This window comes from Podarcis filfolensis (assembly GCF_964270895.1).
Source record: "Podarcis filfolensis genome assembly, chromosome: 5".
Taxonomy (NCBI): Eukaryota; Metazoa; Chordata; class Lepidosauria; order Squamata; family Lacertidae; genus Podarcis; species Podarcis filfolensis.
In genome coordinates, this window is record NC_139608.1 from 12,173,198 (window position 1) to 12,193,057 (window position 19,860).

The window sequence follows — 19,860 nt, forward strand, 5'->3', positions numbered from 1 at the left end:
GGTGCTGCTACTTCAAAATCAGGTCCTTAATAAAAGCTCAACAGTTCATGGCAACATTTGCCATGTATTTGCCTTTTCTCCTACCAGCTGCAAAGCAAGCGATCCTCAGTCTCCAGCAAACGGCTATTGTCAATGTTATCAGCCTTGCTAATGGCACTATTACCATTCTCATCACTAAAAGCCAGTTCATTATCTGATAAGGCCAACTTTCCTCTCGTGCATTGGGAGGGATTTGATTTTCCTTATTTATATTCTCTGTTGGCATCGCTGAGCCTTGCTTGCCGAAAATGGAAGCGCCCCCCCCACAAGGAAATTGCCATTCTGCTCATTGCACAGCTTTTTTATTATTAGTCACTTGTTTCTTATAAAGCACGGGGGTATGCTGGCTGTTTTTAATTCTTTAGCCAAAGGGATTTGCTTTTTATTTTATTTTTTAAAGTGCTAGATAATCGTAAATTAAAAAAGGCTGGCTTGTGTTTCATTGAAGCCAAGGAATGAACTGACTACGCCTGCGATTGAAGATTGAAATAAGAACTAAATCTGGACAAAACATCTGGCTGGATGCATTAGGGCTATTCATTCAGCTTTGGGTGGCCACTTTTACATCTCCAAAAAAGAGGAGAAAAGATAACTAAGGTTTGCATGGTAATTGCAAATTATGTCTTTTATTTGTTGATGTGGTTCCTAAGCCAAACAAGCAGCCCAGATTTGCTACTTGCAAATTTAGAAATAATGACTCCTGGCAGAGTTCAGCATTGTACTAAGGTGATATACCTGTATACCTGAAGGAGTGTCTCCACCCTCATCGTTCAGCCTGGACACTGAGGTCCAGCTCCGAGGGCCTTCTGGCGGTTCCCTCTCTGCGAGAAGTGAGGTTACAGGGAACCAGGCAGAGGGCCTTCTCCGTAGTGGCACCCGCCCTGTGGAATACCCTCCCAGCAGATGTCAAGGCAATAAGCAACTGTTTTACTTTTAAAAGACAACTGAAGGTGGCCCTGTTTAGGGAAGTTTTTAATGTTTGATGCTGTATTGTTTTTAATATTGTGTTGGAAGCCGCCCAGAGTGGCTGGGGAAACCCAGACAGATGGGCAGGGTATAAATAATAAATTATTATTATTATTATTATTATTATTATTATTATTATTATTATTATTATTATTCCATCACTACAAGCATTTATGCTTACTAGATGGAACACTCTCCTCTCTTCTGCCCCTGCACTCCGCTCTAGAGGTTCTCCCTATCACACTGAGCTGATTTGAGAAGGGTGCAGGGCAGAACATAGCCATCATGGTTAGTAGCCATTAACAGCCGCATCCTACCATGTCACTGAAGACGGGACCATTTTCACCTGTGGCATCCAAACTGTTGATGCAGGGGCATCCAGCATGGAACTTCCCCTCCCTCTCCCTTCTCTGTGACCCACCCCACCCCCCAATAAATCTGTCCAGCAGGGACTGTGCAAATGGGATGACTTTGCTGGACACAACCAATAGTTTGTGGTTTTATCCCTTCTAAATCCCTGCCCTTCCTTTCTCATGTATCTTCTGATGGATCCAGCAACTGGTGCTGCATTTCTTGAAACATTTCTCCTTTCGCAGTGTTTGAGAGGTGGCTATTTATTACAACGAAATTAAACACAGAAGGAGGCGGTAATAAAATTCATTTTAAATAAAAGACTGTGCAGATGATTTGTGAATTAATTGAACAGTTAATTTCCTTTTTTGTTTAATCTTACTACCCCACTATGTGTTATAATTGGACGACAATGTTAGCACACATATTTCTGAGCGTAGCCTGGAGGATTTCCACCCACCCACCCTCCTTCAAGATGATGGCACATCAAGGAATAGTGGTAATGAAATAGGCCCACTGTGGCAGAATTTATCTTCTATGAATTGTAAACATATACAAAGAGGATGCTTTGCGGGGAGAGAGAGGCATTGGGGGAAAAACTATTTTACTAACATCATCATTATCATCATCATCATTATTATTATTATTATTATTATTATTATTATTATTATTATTTCTATCCTGCCTTTAATCCCAAAGGATCCCAGGACAGCAAAGAAAACAGCAGCAAAATGATGCAATGAAAATAAAATGAAAACATCAGCAACGTCTGCCTCAGCTTAACTTCCCACATCAGCCACAGATCCACTGGATCCTAACTCTGCTCATCATGGCGGATTTTGCTACAGGATCACTTCCTTACACTCCACCAGAAAAAAAATCCCCCTCCAAATTTGCTGTGAATTTTGCATCAGACACAAGGTAGTGAAAATCTAGGAACAGAATATTGCTTTGCATTTCCCCTGAGGAATAGAGCATTTATTGCTGAAATTCCCCTGATTTAGCCAAAAGCTCCTCGTATACATATATACAGGAGGTGGCGCTGTAGAGATGTGGTTGGCGCTGTAGTCAAAACCAGTGAGCCTAGGGCTTGCCGATCAGAAGGTTGGCAGTTTGAATCCCTGTGACGGGGTGAGCTCCCGTTGCTCAGTCCCTGCTCCTGCCAACCTAGCAGTTCGAAAGCATGCAGTGCAAGTAGATAAATAGGTACCACTCTGGCGGGAAGGTAAACGGCATTTCCGTGTGCTGCTCTGGTTTGTCAGAAGCGGCTTTGTCATGCTGTCATGCCGGCCACATGACCAGGAAGCTGTACGCCGGCTCCCTCGGCCAGTAAAGCGAGATGAGCGCAGCAGCCCCTGAGACATTCGTGACTGGAGTTAACTGTCAGGGGTCCTTTACCTTTACCCTCATATATAGCACCTGAGGAAGAATATCCACGCATGCTCCAAATTGAGATTTAGTTGTGGTTTCGATGACTCCACTTCTTCTTCTTCCTGTGGGAGAAGTGGGGGGGGGGGGCAGCTCATGTGGATTTAGCACCAAATATTTACTAGCAATTGTTATCCTTTCTGCTGTTTGTACAGGGGAATTTTCTATGCTGGATAATGAAGAACAGAACAGCTCTTTCATACAGAGAAAGAATGAAATAACAGCCAGATGGTTGCTGCGTTAGTTTTATTGAGCATGCCATACCAGATACAAACAACAATTATTAAACACAAGCTCTAAATTAGATGCAGAAAACATGGCTGAGTTGGGGGGGGGCGGGGAACCATCACAGGAACGTAAGAAATAGTTTTGTACTGAGCCAGGCCAATTCTTCACCTAGCTCTGTTTTGTATATACAAGGGTTGCTTGACCTGTGGCTCTGCAGACTGTAACTCCCATATGTTAATATTTGTCCTGGTACTGTATTTGTTAGAAAATGTTTTTTACACAGAATAAGTTGTACTGGGGAAAAGAGAACCGATGTAATGTAATGAAATGTAATGTTGTTGTTGTTTAGTCATTCAGTTGTGTCCAACTCTTCGTGACACCATGGACCAGACCACGCCAGGCACTCCTGTCTTCCACTGCCTCCCGCATTTTGGTTAAACTCATGTTAGTAGCTTCGAGAACACTGTCCAACCATCTCGCCCTCTGTCATCCCCTTCTCCTTGTGCCGTCAATCTTTCCCAACATCAAAGGAAACGACCTCTTCTGGAGGATTACTTTGGTTTTGAGGTGACCATTAAGTTGTTACAGGGAAATATCTTCTCCCTGTAAAATACAGTATGTCTGTTTGGCCAAAAAAAAGACTCTGATGTGTGCTCTTTCTATATAACCATTAGAAACCTTTGAACCAGTTCTTTATGTCTTTGCCTAGAGCACAGTTACAGACCAAAGAAATGAAAGGTTTTAAAGGTTACTGAGTGCTGGAAGTGTTCACATTTCATCAGTACCAAATTATTTAGCGAAGGTGCTACCATGATATACTGGCCTGCTTTGAATGTACATATCTCAGCTTATTAAGTTGAGATATGCACAAGACCGGTGTCTGACTGCTCTGCCCTGAGACTAGGGATGTACATCAATCCATTCTGACATGCATTTGCATTTTCAACTGGTATTTTCTGTTCCACTCCCATTGGTTTTATTTTGCACAAATCTTTATTCATTCCCCGCCCGTACGTTTCTTTTTCAAGCAACACATATCACGGCCATCAATAGATAGTTACAAATCAATTACCTTCCCTGTGTGTTCCCTTTAAAGTCAATGTGTTTCCAGAGAGGTCATCTTTTGCAGCAACCCCCGAGCCCCATGAGTCTCGTGGTACCCAAAAGACAAAGTTAATGAAGTGACTAATGGCCCATCACAAAGCCCCCTCTGGCCAAAAATGGTAGGGAAAGCAAGAGAGGAGATCTCATCTCAAACGATCCACAGATTGTGGCAGTGGTGCAACTGGGTAAAAGCATGAGAAGAAACCTCCTGGATCTGGTCAAAGACCCAACTAGTCTAACATCCTGTCCTCAAAGTGACCAACCAGATGTCCATGGGAAACCCACAAGCTGACCCTTCCCATCTGGGATTCCCAACAAGTGATATTCAGAGAGATACTGCTTCTGACAGTGGCAGTAATAATATAGAGCTATTCTGCATAGTAGAAATTGATGGTCTTACCCTTCATAAATTGATCTAATCCTCTGTTCAAGCCATCCAAGCTGGTCGCCATCACTACAACATTTGGGATTGAATTCCATAGTTTAACAATATACTCTAAAAAAGTTCTTCCTTTTTCTGTTCTGAGTTTTGCAAAATTCAGGTTCTTTGGACATCCCCAATTTCTGGTCCTTCAGACTCCAGATTTAATGGTCAAGGAAGACAGGTGTTTATTTAGATGGCAATACATACTGCTTTGCATACTGCGAAGGTTGGTCAGCACAAAGCCTAGCCCTGACAGCACCACTGGGTTAGTAGCTAAGTGACGGTAGCGAAAGACTTGTGTGCGTCAAATTATCACCCAAAACTTTAGCTGCAGAGCTCTAGCATGATGTGATATGATATGGTAGCAAAGTTCTGCTGGCTTAGGTCATTTCCTCACTTTATTTTCAAGCCCATGCCATTATTTTGCAGTGCCTGCTAATATTACAGAGTGCACAGATCTATTCCAAAGTCTATTTCTAGACTCAGCTTGTATGTGTATGTGAAACTCCATGAGGCTAGATGTGAAGATGAATTTGTTGTTTAAGTTCCTTCCTCCAGCAGGCAAGAAACTGAATCATTTTATTTCTACTGACCTTGTCTCGTTGAAAGATGAATCAATGAATCAAGTTATGAATGGTATATCATGAAAAAGTGATTTATGCTGGCCCAGTTCAAATATGATGTATTTCTTAGGGTCCCCCCTCCCCCTTACTGTTGCAGCTAAAGATTCACCCAACAGATAGTCAGTGGAGACTTGGCTGAAATAAAGAATTCCTTGCTTTTTGGAAGTCTATTATGAGTACTTTCTTTTTTTAAAAGCATTTTACATTACCCACCCACGGCACAACATTCCTGCTAAAATTATTCTTACTGAACTCCTGTCTATGTCGAAACATATTTGCTGATGGAAATACTTTTAGTATATGCATTTTTGTACACGTTACTCAGCTGGAGAACCATAGTGTAAAATTCAGAGAAATGTGAATTTAATGCACACTGAGAATTAAGGAACACTGTAACTTCCGGCATGTCCTCAAGGTAGAAAGTTAAACTAGGCTGAATCCGCAGCCTCTCCAAATGGGGCTGGGGGAGACCCTTGTCTAAAATCCTGGAGAACCACGGACAGTCCACTCCTGCTTCTTCCCCCAAACCCTAATTAATTTTATCAGCCTAATTGAGAACATAAAGCTTCTTAGTTGCTACTGTTTTAAAACAATTGGGTATGGCCACCTTACAGCAGAGGGATTTGCTGCTAGATATGGATCTACCTTCTGCACATCCCTGTTTTAATGAAACTATCCTTTCATTGGCTCAAATTCTGAGATCTCAGGGAATCAGTGGGCTTGCCCACTGCTGGTACATGCTGGTATCTGATAGCTCTGCAGATGGTTGACAACATCCTTTTTGACTCATTAGGACCAAGCCTTGTACCAAGCCAGACAATTGGTCTGTCTGGCTCAGGATTGTCTATCTTGACTGGGAGTCGTTCTCTAGGACTTCAGGCAAGGGTCTTTCCCAGCTCAGCTGAAATTTCTAGGGATTGAAACTGGGATACTACATTTGCAATGGATTCTGTATCACTGAACCTCGATCCTTCCCCATTGCTACTTCCATTGGTTGGAGTCCACTCTGCACTGGTATTATCCAAAGATTAAAAATGTATGGGATGGACATAGTCGGCCCATCAATGCTGCACCTTGAAGTGAAGGGTAAATTGTTTTTTCTTGTTCATCAAGGATAACAAGTTGTAGATCAACTTTCCCTAACCCGATACACTCTAGATCAGCCTTTCTCAACCTGTGGGTCCCCAGATGTTGTTGAACTACAACTCCCATCACCACTAGCTAGCAAGGCCAGAGCTCAGGGATGATGGGAGTTGTAGTCCAACAACATCTGGGGGCCCACAGGTTGAGAACTGCTGCTAGATGTTTTGGTCAATGCTTCTAATCATCCACAGCCATCATGTATATACTGGGGATGATGGGTGTGTCTGGGCACCAGGTTGGGGAAAGCTAATTTAGAGGACATAATTGCTAACTGGACCACGCTGAGGCACAACCCTATGCATGTTTCTCCCAACAAATAATGCCGACATCATAATACTGTTGTTGTACGACACTATAGTGTGGCCACATTTGGAATGAAGGCAACTCCCCATTCACATACACAATTTTTTGGCCCTGGAAGGGGGCAGAATGGGGGCAAGGTGGAACTGGGAGGGGCAGGGCGGGCTTATGCGTGTTCTGCCAACATGCACAGTGTCTGGGAATGCAACCCCAGTGCAAATGGGGAACAGTTCCTGGGCTGTGTACAGTTCTGGTTGCCTGACCTCAAAAAGTATATTGCAGAGTTTGAAAAGGTTCTGAAATGGACAATTCATATGATCAAGGGGGTGAAGTTAACTCCTGTATGAGGAAAGATTGCAGCATTTGGGACTCTTTAGTTTAGAGAAAAGGAGAGTAAGTGGTGACATGAAAAATATTTTTTTATATAAAATTGTGCCTGGCATGGTGAAAAGTTTGTCTCCCGCTCTTATAGCCTCAGAACTCATAGACAGCCAACAACGCTAAATATTGGAAGGTTACAGGACAGATAAAAAGATGTGCTTGTTCACACAGCACCTTGTTAAACTTCAGTGTTCCCCAATGATTTTTCAACATCAACTTCGTTGTACTGGTCATGTTATGCAGATGCCTGATTATCATCTTCCAAAGCAACTACTCTATTCCGAACTTAAAAATGGAAAACGTAATGCTGGTGATCAACAAAAGAGGTTTAAAGACTCTCTCAAGGCAAATCTGAAAAAGTGTAGTATAAACACCAACAACTGGAAAACACTTGCCTGCGAGCGCTCCAGTTGGAGAACAGCCTTTACCAAAGGTGTCATGGGCTTTGAAGACACTCAAACTCAGGACGAAAAGGAGAAACAAACTAAGAGGAAGGCACACTTGACAAATCCACATCACCCGGAAACCAATGTTCCCACTGTGAAAGGACGTCTGGATCCAGAATTGGCTTCCACAGTCATTTACAGACTCATTGTTAAAACTGTGTTTATGAAAGACAATCTTACTTGGCTACGAGTGACTGCCAAAGGAGAAAAAGAAGAAACTATGGAACTCACCCCCAGAGGAGGCAGTGATGGCCACCAACACAGATGACTTATAGAGAGGATTGGACAAATTTAAGGAAAAGAGGACTACCAATGACTGCTAGCCATGAGGGCTATGCTCTGCTTTCACAATTGCAGGCAGCCATGCTCCTCACTTTCTGCCAACCTTGATGGCAGAAAGTGAGGAGGAATTAAAGAACCTTTTAATGAGGGTGAAAGAGGAGAGCTCAAAATATGGTCTGAAGCTCAACATCAAAAAAACGAAGATCATGGCCACTGGGCCCATCACCTCCTGGCAAATAGAAGGGGAAGAAATGGAGCAGTGAGAGATTTTACTTTCTTGGGCTCCATGATCACTGCAGATGGTGACAGCAGTCACGAAATTAAAAGACGCCTGCTTCTTGGGAGAAGAGCAATGACAAACCTAGACAGCATCTTAAAAAGCAGAGACATCACCTTGCCATGAAAGGTCCGTATAGTTAAAGCCATGGTTTTCCCAGTAGTGATGTATGGAAGTGAGAGATGGACCATAAAGAAGGCTGATCACCAAAGAATTGATGCTTTTGAATTATGGTGCTGGAGGAGACTCTTGAGAGTCCCATGGACTGCAAGAAGATCAAATCTCTCCATTCTGAAGGAAATCAGCCCTGAGTGCTCACTGGAAGGACAGATCGTGAAGCTGAGGCTCCAATACTTTGGCCACCTCATGAGAAGAGAAGACTCCCTGGAAAAGACCCTGATGTTGGGAAAGATGGAGGGCACAAGGAGAAGGGCACGACAGAGGACGAGATGGTTGGATAGTGTTCTCGAAGCTACCAGCATGAGTCTGACCAAACTGCGGGAGGCAGTGGAAGACAGGAGAGCATGGCGTGCTCTGGTCCATGGGGTCACAAAGAGTCGGACACAACTAAACAACAACGATGCTTCTGAAAACCAGTTGCTGGAAACCACAGGAGGGGAGAGGGCCCTTGTGCTTGGGCCCTGTTTCCAGGCTTCCCTTAGGCATCTGGTTGGCTACTGTGAGAACAGGATGCTGGACTGGATCAGCCTGTGGGCTGATCTAGCAGGGCTCTTCTGTTTTTATATATGAAAGCTGTATTGCAGCCTTAAATACAACTTAATCCAAAATTATGTGGTTGAAATGCACTGATACAGTTCTTGAAGTACATCACCAATTTTAAGAGCTATGACATGGGATTATTTCTTAATATTTTTGGTTGATGACTGGTACACTGGCACAACACTCCATAGCCTTACTTTCTTCTCCTTTCCTTTTTCCCCTCGCCTTTTTGTACCACATGGGGATCACTCCCTACTCTTTTCTTAATGGATTGACTTTACTGAAAAAGAAACTGTAGGGGGCAATTATAACTTCTATCTAGGAGAAGACTAATTTTAAATTACTTGGTTATTATAAGCCAAATGAGCATTGTAGAGATTCTAGTTAATTACACTAATTAAAAGGGGTTATCTTGTCCTTGATTATTCTTGCCAGTGGTGCAGTTTAAGCACTGAAGCAGAAAAAAGAGCAATTTTGGATGTGAAGGTTTCTACGAAAGCTTGCATTCTTGATAAGTGCTAATGACCCTTTTCTTGGTCATCTATCTCGGTGGGAGTGTAAAGACAACTCAAAGTGTAGGTTTATCTCTAGTCTAGCCATTTGTTTTCAAGAAAGCCAATGGGAACTTTTAAATAAACAAATAAATGAACGATGATGATGATGGAGCATCTTAGTAAGAAATCAGTCCAACCACCGTCCCTCCTTTCTGCAACTCCAGGAGGAATAATTAAAGCAACAACACAGAGACCCCAATCTAGAAAAGGAAACATCTACACATCAAAAGTCTCACAAGTGGTCCACTGACATGGATGCAAATGTGAAAACTATTTCCATCTACACCATAATATAAGTCTCAGTACTATTGAACTGACTGGACACATCTTTTGACGTAGAGGGCACTGCAGAACTTCACCTGCAGCCATATTGGGAGTGGGGTACCAGTGTATAATCCAAAATCACATGACACAGCAAGCTTCCTGAACCTAAGCAGGCAAGGGATTATATGTCAAACCTAAGAATAGGAGGTTGCCAAGGCTGCCAGTATACGGCTGGGCCCAATTTAAGCTGCAAACCCATAAAGCCTGATGTATGGAGCTAATTCTGTGCTCCCGCTGATGTGTTTGCACCATACCAACCTACTTAGCAATCTGCCTGCAGGGAAGACAGCAGTGTGACTCTGCACTGCCAGATGCAGGGCCATCTTACCCATAGGTGCTAGGGGTGCCAGGCTCTCAGGGACACCACACAGAGAGTCTAGGGCCCAAGAGTTGAGTCTGGAGAACAGCCCGCCCGTCAGTCGGAGCTCTTCTGCTGTGGACGGCTCTGCGCTGCAGGTTCGGAGGCAACCAATCCAGCGAGACACTGAGGTGGCTGGCCGGCTCTGCATTCCTGCACGCCTGGGACTGGGAAACCTTGGGGGGCGCTGTGCGGATCTTTGCACCCTGGCACCACATATGCTTAAGACAGCCCTGGCCATGTGTGCCACTTCTGTCGTGGGATCCCAGTAGCTGAAGGAGCATCTCTTTCTAGATGATTCCACTAAGATTCCTAACATAATCCACGGAGACCCATCTCTGCATGACCCCTCCAAAGGCAACAAGAGAGGGGGAATGCAGTTCACCTAAAGAGGCCCAGCTAGTACCCTCTTAACATCCTTTGGGTGTCAGTTTAAGACCTCTGTTTTCTCAAAGTATTGGATTAGTTTGATAGTAACTGCACTCGTGACAAAGGAAGGGTTTCTGTTCTTTTTACCTGTTCATTTGCTAGAACATATTCCACACATTTATTCCATAGTTTGTCTATACTGGATTTTTAAAATTATTTTTTATGGTAAGTCACCTAGAGGTTAGGTGATTCGTACGTTTAATTAATTGATGATGACAACAACAACACCTTGAGTTCCGTGACGGAGATAATGTGGAATTGAAATATTATTTTAAAAATTATACTCATGGAGATGACTAAAACTGGATCAGGTCAGTTGAAAGTGCATATAGTTTAATGTGTTTAAATAATGCAAATGCCCCTTGTATTCTTCTCCATTTTGGCTTTATGTGGCTTTGCTGGCTCACTCTAGCCAAAATGTGAGATGGGGGCCAGTTCTGTCAACTCTCCCTCCCTCCCTCTCTGTCTGTCTGTCTTTTGCTATGCCAGCTCCAAGCAAATATAGGTGAGGCGTCTATGGATCAGACCTCCATGGAGGACTGGGGCCTTTGGATCAGTAGCATCATAGGGCACAGCTGACCTCCAGTCAGTTGCGTTGTTGCTGCTTACTAGAAGGCAGTGGAGGATCAGCGAAATGACAGGGAGGTCAGTGCAGTGCGAGTGCACCAGCACAGTCATTCTGGCTTTCCTGCCAGTGCATTTGCACTCTGCCAGCCTCTCTGCCATATCACTCCTTTTACCTTCTGGTAAGCACCGATGACATGACCAACTGGAGCACTGGCACCCCAGCAAAGCTAGAACAAATGCTAGCAAATTCCTTGCATAATCAAAGCTAGTATGTCAGAGAGCAGTCTATGAGAGCCAGTGTGGTGTAGTGGTTAAGAGCGGTAGTCTCATAATCTGGGGAACCGGGTTCGCGTCTCCGCTCCTCCACCTGCAGCTCCTGGGTGACCTTGGGCCAGTCACACTTCTTTGAAGTCTCTCAGCCCCACTCACCTCACAGAGTGTTTGTTGTGGAGGAGGAAGCGAAAGGAGAATGTTAGCCGCTTTGAGACTCCTTAAAGGGAGTGAAAGGCGGGATATCAAATCCAAACTCCTCCTCCTCCTCCTATGCTAGAGCCTTTCTCCCAGCTAGCATTGTATGAACAGGGAGACTTTTGTATGGGAGTATTTGAGCATTCAGCCATCGCCTCTTCCATTTCTAGGCTTTGGTGGTGCTATCCAATAACACTTCATATGATGTTGAGCTTTGTGACTCTGGATTCAAACTGTCACCATACCCCAGACTTCACTCACTTCACAAACTGGTGCTAGGATTTATCAGTCAACCAACATACCGTTACCAATGCTTTGGTTTCAGCGATTTATAAATTGAGCTGATATTCTCAAGCCGCCATTCATATTTTACCAAGCGCAGTTAATTGGAGTATTTTCTTCCGTATTTGTCATTAGGCTGAGCCAGCATTTTGAGGTGTTTACAGACTAATTTATTGATAAAATTTAACAGTATATTAAAATACAGCAAATTAAAAAGATTTCCACAGCATTCATCAGTGCAATGTACATTATATTCAGATCTTCATAATCCAGTTTAATCTCTAGAAAAGAAATACATAATTCAGGGAAAGAAAAATATTAATTTTACAATCAAAACTGCTGTCATTTATTGTGTACATTTCAGTTCTCAGTGTCTTTCTGAATTAACACTGTTGTAATATAAAAATCTGGTAGCTATAAGAGGAAATATATGCTTTCTTAATAAAAATACTGAATGTAGAATCTACTTACACTGAGTCAATAGTATATATATTTAATTTTTTAAAAATACAAATTCCGAGAAAGGAATATATATATATATATATATATATATATATATATGAGAGAAGGTGTGATACCCAGACTCTAAACCCATATTTTAGGAGGTTATAAAAATCAATCTTTCATTGCACACTTTCCACATCATGTGAAATTTATTGCTTTCCTAGTTTCACTATATCAAAACTATGGCTTCTGTGACATGAGCCACCTTTTTCAACTCTAGCATGGGTTGTTTATTAACTTGAGGGTGTAGTAGGGGATACAGGATATATCAGCATTGCTTTTGGAATGATTCTTCAGGGAAATGTGTGGCTTTAATTCAAATAACTCAGCAGACAGATGTTACCCTGTGAACTGGTGCAGCCTCACTTTGGTTCACACCATTTTGTACCAAGCCGAGATTTGTAACAAGACCCAGCGTGCAAAATGGTGGACACGTTCTTCTGAAGCACACCACGGGATGAACGTTTGAATTCATTTGGTGGCGCTGTGGTGTAAACCACTGAGCCTTGGGCTTGCCGATTGGAAGGTTGGCAGTTTGAATCCCCGCGAGGGGTGAGCTCCCGTTGCTCGGCCCCAGCTCCTGCCAACCTAGCAGTTTAAAAGCATGTCGAAGTGCAAGTAGATAAATAGGTACCACTCCAGTGGGAAGGTAAATGGTGTTTCCATGTGCTGCTCTGGATTCGCCAGAAGTGGCTCAGTCATGCTGGCCACGTGACCCGGAAAAACTGACTGTGGACAAACGTCGGCTCCCTCGGCTAGTAAAGTGAGATGAGCGCAGCAACCCCAGAGTCGTTCACGACTGAACTGTCAGGGGTCCTTTACCTTTACCTTTAAGGCAATTACTACATGGCATTATTGCACAGACAGGCAGCTATGAAAAAATATTTAATCCTCTCTAGTCAAAAACAAGGGATGCGGGTGGCGCTGTGGGTTAAACCACAGAGCCTAGGACTTGCCGATCGTATGGTCGGCGGTTCGAATCCCCGCGACGGGGTGAGCTCCCGTCTTTCGGTTCCAGCTCCTGCCCACCTAGCAGTTCGAAAGCACCCCTAAGTGCAAGTAGATAAATAGGTACCGCTTTATAGTGGGAAGGTAAACGGCGTTTCCGTGTGCTGCGCTGGTGCTGGCTCGCCAGAGCAGCTTTGTCATGCTGGCCACGTGACCCGGAAGTGTCTCCGGACAGCGCTGGCCCCTGGCCTCTTAAGTGAGATGGGCTCACAACCCTAGAGTCGGACACGACTGGCCCGTACGGCCAGGGGTACCTTTACCTTTACCTTAGTCAAAAACAGCCCTCCCCCTCCCATATTGCCTCTTGAATACAATTCTGGTGTTTTTTCTTTCTGATAGGTTTGCTATCCTATATTATATTTTGGGGACATAGAATAATAGAATTGTAGGGCTGGAAGGGGCCACCTAGCCCAAGCCCCTGTAATGCAGGAACCTTTCACCCAACGCAGGGCTCAAACCTACGACCCTGGGATTAAGAGTCTCATGCTCTACCGAGTGAGCTATCCAGCTGGAGCCTGCAAGATTCGATGGCAAGACCCACTGAAGTCCATAACAGGCCAATGAGGATCAAGCCATAAGAACAGAAGAAGAACCCTGCTGGATCAAGCCAACGATGGCCCACCTAGTTCAGCTTCCTGTTCTCACAGTGGCCAACCAGATGTCTATGGGAAGCCTGCAAACAGGACCTGAGGACAACAACTCTCTCCCTGCTTCCAATTCCCAACAACTGATTCAGAGGCATAATGCCCCCAACAGTGGAGGTACAACACAGCCTTCATGACCAGTAGCCATTGGCAGCTTTATCTTCCCTGAATTTATCTAAAGATCTTTTAACACCATCTGAGTTGGTGGCCATCGCTACATTTTGTAGCACCGAATTCTATAGTTTGGCTATGCGCTGTGTGAATTAGTGTGTTCTTTTCTCTGTCCTGTATCTCCCAGTATTCACAGCTTTGTGTGGTTGTTGCCGCTAACCTGGTCACCAACACTGACTTGTTGGCACAAAATGAAATGGGCATGTGATTATCAATGGTAAAGCACCCCAAGAACTGGATTTCAGAATGCCTTCGATACCTTGCAGTAGTGCTCAGAAAGCAAACCAGCGCAGCATGCATTGTGCAAGATTCGCAGCTCCATAAGCGCATCCTGCAGTGGCAGTACATACTATGTTGGATGATGCCAGGGGCACAATTTCAAGGTTTTAGGTGGCTGGAGAAGAAATGATTTCTACGTCCATGATGGAAGCAACATTGCACAGCAGATTCAAAGGCCTCCTCTAGAAAACCAAGGTTAAGCACAGCATGTCTCTTAAGAGCATTTGCTGGGCCTGCTATCTTACCATCATATATGCAAATAGAAAACTCGGGTGACGAATTATGATGATGGCTATGTACCCAAAATGTGGCTATTCTGAAACAAGACGTGGGTATCAGCATGCTTGGGGGAACCTCAGAGGTTTCCAGAAGTGTAGAGCTGTTCAGCAGTGGAACTGACTCCCACAAGAGGTGTGGACTCTCCTTCCTTGGAGGTTTTTAAACAGAGGTTGGGTGGCGATCTGTCATGGATGCTTTAGCTGAGATTCCTGCATTGCAGGGGTTGTTCTAGATCACCCTTGGGGCCATCTACCAACTGTACGATTCTATGATTCTATGAAAACCGCTAAGGAGGCAATGTCCTGCAAAACATCTGCAGCAAGGGCTGAACGTGCCCAGTGGCCATGGAACACTGGTTGATTGTTTTGGGAGTGGGTGGCTGGGGTGGGGGTCAGAATGGAGCATTATGAAGATGGCATGGCTGGCTGGCTGGCATACTGAAGACGAACACTCCACACTGCAATGCTACTTATACCTCCTAATAACCAGAGGTAGATATTAATGCCCTCTTCTCTCCACACACTTCAGCCCTGATCTGAATCTAAGTCCTGCACAGCTGCTTTTTCTGGAGAAAAGAAGAAGACAGGGACAGTTCTCAGCAAGTTTCTAAAAATGTGCACTTAACTGCAACAGCAGACCTACATTTTTGGGACCCTTCACAACCAGCAATGAGGTTTGGGTAACCACTGTAATCTTCTTCAATGGGATTTTTCCATGACAGATCATGTTTTAAAATATATATATTATTTTTTACTACATCTCAGATTGTGAATAAAATGACTAAACTAAATGACTAAATTCAGAGCTTCTTTACTTGGGGAAGGAAGGATGCTCAACCTACTACGCACCGCTTTTTCAAAGCGGCATTTATATATATATATATTAAAAGCAGTCCTAATTCTACCCGAGTCTAAATGGCTAAAACTTCCAGGGTGCAATGAAAAGCTGCTGTTTTTTAAAAAAGAAAAAGGCAAGACCCAGAATGAACTTCTCTAAGCCGAAGAGTTCTCCCCACAGTACATTCCAAACAGGCAGATTTATTGTGTCTTTGGAATGCTATTACAAAACCCCCATTCTACTCCCTCCATTTAGTGCCTTGCATACCTAGAGCGACTCTATAATAAAGACATAGTAAAGACAGTCACCCCGGTGCATTATATCAAATGCACTTTAGACGGAGTCAGTAAAGAATCTCCTTCCAGAGAGAGACTTGTACAATACTCAGTACAATACTGCCGTCGTTTCACTTCTGCCTGTTACAGACATTGAAGGCATCAGATAATAGGCAGCATGCAGTCTTAAAAATGAAGAAGAGCAAAGGGAGATTTGAAGTCAGGGCCTCTAAACAATTTGAAAGTGTGAACGCTGCCTTCGTCAAATGTGCTTCACGGCTAAGTTCTCGTGCAGCCCCCTGACTTCAACATGGAGCTGCAACATTTCCTGCTCTACCCCAGCGAAGACAGAAAAGGGAACTCGCAGCCTTTTACACAACATGGATGCAGGATCCAGGCTGCTTTCAAACCACCTTGTGTATTTGTTCCCTTTCACATAGTCAGCCATTGTGAATGAATGCAGTAAGCATCAATACAGCACAGTTTCCAGACCAACTGATGTGATGCTGTGGGCTGACTCGCAACACTTGGGTTTTCTGTACCTTCAACATTATGGCTTATATCCAATAGGTTGCTTACGGTAGTCAAAGGCACTCACACTTCTGCAAGGCGCCTCCTCTGGTTTCATAGCTTCCTGCTCATAGCTGTGCCATGTTTCATACTGCTTCAGAATCAGAGCCCCCACCCAACCCTGAGGAGTGACTTTGGAAGGGCACATGGGGCTGCAGAGGAGAGGAGGTTGGGAAATCCATTTTCTATGAATGGGAAAGCTTTGGTCCTCCAAGCATTGCTGAACTACAACTCCTGTTAGCCCCAGCAAGCATGGCCAATGACTAGGGATGATGGGAACTGTAGTTCAGTAATGTCCAGAAGGCAAAGGTTTCCTTGGACTTGTTGTATTGCTACTTTGATTTTTCCAGGGTTACAGTGAACCTCTACAACTATAGGCAATTCCCCACTTCAGGAGATTATTCTCCAGGTGGGTAATCAGGATAGCCAAGGGTGCAAAGCACCCTCACGAGTTTACTTAACGTGAATACAGAATGCTTGAAGAGGGCTTAAGGCACTAGGCAGTTTTGTGTGTGTGCTTTGTGATTGTATATACATCTGCTTAACACGCACATACTATAGATTTTACGTTTTTATCCCCTAAGACGTTAAAAACAATTTACAGCCCATCATGAACTTAGTACCCAAATCCCACTTCCCCCATATTCTTATTACTTGCCTGACTTGATTGTATTTTATCTTCTTTATGGGGGCACTAAAATATGCACGAATAAAATCATGTTAGCTTATTCATTATCATTTCATTTTCATCCACCTTAAACACACAAATATATAAGCCATAAAGTTTTCTGGCTGCGGGATCATTCAACACTGTTTGTTATAGACTGGATACTGGCAAATGACTAGCAAAGAATGCCTCAGCAGTCTGGTGACGCCTGTTGAATTATTACTTTTAAGAGAAAATTTAATTTATTGCTGGTCAATACCAAAATTAATCCAGATGACATTGCCTGTTATGATTTACTGGCACCTTACTTTATCGATGCTACTCAAAGGCCCCAGAGGACATGTCATATCAATGGATGCAGTCTTTAGCATACTTACTTAGGTGAAAGAACTCATTGAAATCAATGGGACTTTCTTCTGAACAAATGGGTTTGGATTGTGGTGAGCTGCTGGAGATGGGAGGATGTGTGTAGATGCCAGCTGGCTTGCTGACACTAACTGATGCCCCCAATTCCCTTGGAGGCTCTGACATTACATGAATAGATTGAACACAGGAGTCTGGCAAAAGAGCAGGAAAGAGGAAGCTGGTCACCTTCTCTAGTTTGTAATGGGAGGCTGAGAGAGATAGAGAGATATGACCTTCTGTAATAAATGTCTTGCGTGAGAGAGAGCTTCACAGATTGGAAGAGGAGGAGAGACCAGCCCCAAACCTCAATAACAGCTTTTACATTTGCCCCGGCAGCTAATCCAGTTATCAGCCACTCTTCTCTATTAAATATAGGTCACAACTTATTTGGAGCAATGTCCTGTTATCAATCTAGTCAAGGCCTCATATTGAGCTTACGGGCACTTGAAGGTAGCAATCAGTGTTGGAATGTAGCTCACGATGACCTTTTGCAAGGGCTTAAAAATGATCTTTGAGAGCTCACTTCACCCATCCACGCTTAAGAAAAGAGTACCTCAGGTTTGTGGGTATTTGCGATATTCTCTTTGAAGGCCACCTTCAAGTTTGGCTGCCTCCCACTCTGGTGGGTAAACAGAATTCACCAGCCACCACAGGTCATCAGGCATCATAGGTGGAGCTTTTTATATTGCCCTGGAGCCTTGCAGCTTCCTGGCTGTATTCAGGCATTATTGCATCCACAATCCAACTTCTCTTTGCCCCTTGATGGCCTTTAAGAAGAGTTGGGAAGCTTTCACTTGCATTTTTTGTTGAACTGCTGTTTGCTGTGTTGTCCGATCCACAAAAGCTGTGGCTAATTTTAATTATGATTCACTTGAAACAAGCCAATCTGAAACTGAGTTTTACAAAGCTGGCGTGTTGAAACAAACCACGGTTGAAATTAATCACAATTTTGGACAGAGCACTAAACTGTGGTTAATTGAAACTGGAAGCCAATGCTTCAAATCTCCTCACAACCAGAGGAAGGGGCGGGAAAGGAGAATAAGAGCTCTGGGAAGACTAGGCTCAATCTCAGCACATAAACATTCAGCCACAGTAGACTGTGGTACAACCTGAAACGTGCATAGTGCCCCACAGGCACTAAGTTGAATGCCTGCTTCCTTCTTCCACCTTCCATCTTAAGTCTCCTCCCAACACAAACACAGATGGCTTTTCCACCAGCCAATTCTCTCTCTCTCTCTCTCTCTCTCTCTCTCTCTCTCTCTCTCTCTCTCTCTCTCCTCTTCTCCCCACTTATTTACCATCCAGCCTGATGAAAAGTTCTGCAGAACTCAGAAGTTTGCACACGATTTTCTGTCATTTTTGGTTGACCTAATAAATATATTGACCTAATATGGATTCTGATGGATCAAACTAAAAAATGTTGCTTAAAAATAGATCAAATTCTTAAGGAACGTAGTTCTAGAAAAATCATGAACTTATGAAATTTCCAATTAATAAATGCTAGAGCCATGGACAGCATTTGAAGAGGGTGTGTGTGTCAACAAACCTAACAGGGATACAAGAAGAACATATTTAAGTTCTCACTGAGAATCACACATTAGACAAGACCTCACGTCAGGGCCAGCCCACTCACGAGGCTACCTGAGGTGACCGCCTCAGATTGCAGGATCCAAAGCAAATCCTGATATAACTCTTTATTCAGCAAATCCTGATATAACTCTTTATTCAGGGCCGGCTCACCCATGAGGCAGCAAATCCTGATATAACTCTTTATTCAGGGCCGGCTCACCCATGAGGCAAGGTGAGCTCACAGTGAACATCTCTGGTCCCTGAGTATATTGATCTACATCTATAGGAGCAAAGAATGTCCCCAAATATTGCAGCCCACCTTCAAGCTGCTGAAAGGTGAACTCTTAGTGCACCATGGCCATGCTTGTAACACAATGAAACTCAAAGCCATTGGCTTCTGAATATGTACTGGTTCTTGACAGGAAAGCAGAAATCTCTCCCTGTTAGGAAACTGAATTCAGGATACCCATGGCGCTCACCGTGGATTTGCCATTTTCAGTTGCATTCCCCCTGACAGCCCGTCTGCACTGGTGCCAGTTTTGATTCCACTAGGAATAACTTGCCTAACACTTGACTCATATTGGGAGGTCAACCAACAATTCAGGGGGGTGAAACAGGATTAATTTCTGCTATATACAACAGCAGTACTTTGCATCCCCAGCTGTATGTGACATGACAGTAGCCATAGGTGTGTTCAGGTGTTTGCCTGAGCATGAGTATGGAACACCGGGATATGCCTCACAATGTCGTATGTATGCTGCCATCTTGGTTGTAGCCAGAGATTAAGAATGAGAAATGTAACCACATCCAACATTGCCAGCGTTATGTCTCCTGGGCAGACAATGACAGCTATAGTCCATAAACATCTCTTTCTTATCGGAGAACAATACTAGCAACACTGTTTTACGACTCTGACTAACCTTGTCATCCACAGGAGACACGACTGACTCACTAGCCA